Source organism: Stegodyphus dumicola, chromosome 5 (genome assembly GCF_044657685.1).
Source record: "Stegodyphus dumicola isolate Sdum_Otavi_A_Nest chromosome 5, ASM4465768v1".
In the NCBI taxonomy this organism is placed as follows: domain Eukaryota; kingdom Metazoa; phylum Arthropoda; class Arachnida; order Araneae; family Eresidae; genus Stegodyphus; species Stegodyphus dumicola.
In genome coordinates this window covers 94960097-94962581 of record NC_140772.1, presented here as the reverse complement: position 1 = coordinate 94962581, position 2485 = coordinate 94960097, and positions in this window count along the sequence as shown.

Here is a 2485-nt window from a genome sequence, read left to right as displayed (position 1 = left end):
AATTTGCTGTGATATCTGCCAGCTCATTCCCTTTTATTCCTAAATGCACGGGAAGCTATCAGTACAGGATTTCATATCCACGATGCGTTAAGTTTATGTGAATCTTGAGAACATCTACTTTTACTGGATTTTGAGTGTTGGAGAAAGCTTCTACTGATTTAAGCGTACTATAGGAGTCTGTCTAGACTATAAACGTTTTGTGGCAGAGCCGTGAGATGTACAATATACTATAATATATTGTAGTTCAGATGTTAAGACAGAGAAAACATGGTGCAAGCGTCTGCACTCAATGTGATCTTCAATTAATGCCATTCCGACATGATCTTTTGACTTGGATCCATCTGTATATACTGGAAGATAACTGCTATATTTATGCCTGTGTTCAGCAAAGAGTTGTCTGTAAACGATGTCGTTAGTGCTTGCCTTCACGTGATGGCTGAAAACATTAAGAAGCTGGATCCGTTCATTTCCCCAAGGTGGGATTTCTAAATTCTGCACTGCTTGGGGACACATATCAGAGAGGGAGAGTTCCTCAATGACAGGACGAACTCTTAAAGGAAAGGTAGGCATACAGGATGGACGTGTTTATTAGTCCAGTCTATAGAGGACTAGCATTCTGTAAATGTGAAGCATAACGCAGCGCTCTGCACACCAGGAGGTATTCGCCAAGACTTTTAAAATATTTAGTGTTTTTAAACACTTTTTTCTCAGGTTTAAAATATGAGAAAGAAAAGTCAATTTTCTGTCGAACGCCACTCCTAAAAATTTTACTTCAAGTGCAATTGGAATAATTGTACCATTCATATATAACTCAGCCTAAGGATGGAGACCTCGCTTCCTACAAAAGTGCACGCACAAAGTTTTTTGTTTGGAAAATATAAATCCCTGTTTGTCTGACCATTCTTGGATCTTAGTCAGAGCTATCTGCAATTGCCTCTCTACGTATCTCATGTCTGCCCCTCGACAGTTAATCTGAAGATCATCAATATATACAGAGATCCCAAGATGGTGAGAGGAAGTTCTTTTAATACAGAGTTCATTTCTAAGCTGAACCAGGTTCTAAGCTGAACTGGGTTAAGTTTGCCACGATAAGACGTCTTAAATTGACCAAACCACTAGCATTGGAAGCATCGCATTGGGTTGGGAATATATGGTCTTACGGAGATAGTTAAGATACCCAGCCTTTATATTCTTCTGCAGATCACGTGTTTCGTGTCAATCAACTGTCCTTCCTTTCGCATCTTGGTCCGCCTAGCACCACAGAGATTTTGGTCAGCTAACTCGGAGACGAACTCTTCTTCTGAAACACACAGAAGGTCCTTCTTCGAGATCCCACCTCTACAGGAATTGTTTCGTGCGCTGACACAGTTGTAGATACTTGTCCAAGTTTGGCTTGACCAAAAATTGAAGCAGACTGGGTGGCCGAAACGGTATCAACAAGCAGGTCTCCAGAATGGAGACGCTTTATGTTCCTTGGCTCACCTATGCATGAATGAATGTATTTGCTAACCAGGAAAGGAGACAAGTTTCTTTGGCATTTTCATAGGTACAGATCTTCTTGCTAATGGGTTTGTCAATAATTTCGATAACTTTGGCATTTGCATCAGTACGTATCTTCTTCTAATGAATTAGTCGACAATTTCGATATCTTGGTTGATTTCATTTGACACAGGTTGTTTTGAATAAAAAGAGAAGCCATGATCGAAAGAGAAAAAAATTCGGGTCCGACGGTCCCACCCACCACGGAGCCCAACAAGCGAACACAGATTCCTGTGTTAGGGCTAGTCGGGCCTATGCACAAAAATGAAGCCCCACAGTCGGCTTTCCCGAAAGCAGGTACTCTCGAGAGCTTATCCCCAGGCCACTGACACAAGGACTAGTGAACAGCCGATTGACACCCGTGAGGACAACTAATGTGCCTCCCGTTTAGCTGAAGCAGAGGCCAAGGTAGTATGTTGGGGACAGTACCTCGCCCCTCAACTACCAGGACCCTTCTTTACAGAGACACGGGTCTCCACGCACGGCAAATACGTGGGCAGGTTTCTCGCCACTCGAAAACTAGAGACAAGGGCTGTTCCAGGTTCTCGTGACGAGCCCGAACCTCCGAAGATGGAAACCACAATGGAGAATGCAGAAGAGAAAAAGTTCCAGCTCAGAGCAGAGAAGATGGGAGAGAAGACAGATCACTGGGGTCCCAGTATCGTGGCACCCGTCTCACCAAGAAGATGATCCTCTGAAGGGCTATGGTACTTCGGGATTGCCACACTTGTACTCACAAAAGTGCCCTGAGGGGCACTCTCTGCTTTGAGAAGATGTGGTATGATGTGAAACATATGAAAACTTCCTATCAAAACAAACACATTTCTTCTCATTTCACTTTTGAACAATTTATGCAGATTTTGTTTTGTGCCATAATAAATGGATCAGGAGTATCCAGTAAAGAGCTGAAACGTTTATTCATATTTCTTAACTGTTGATAGCCTAC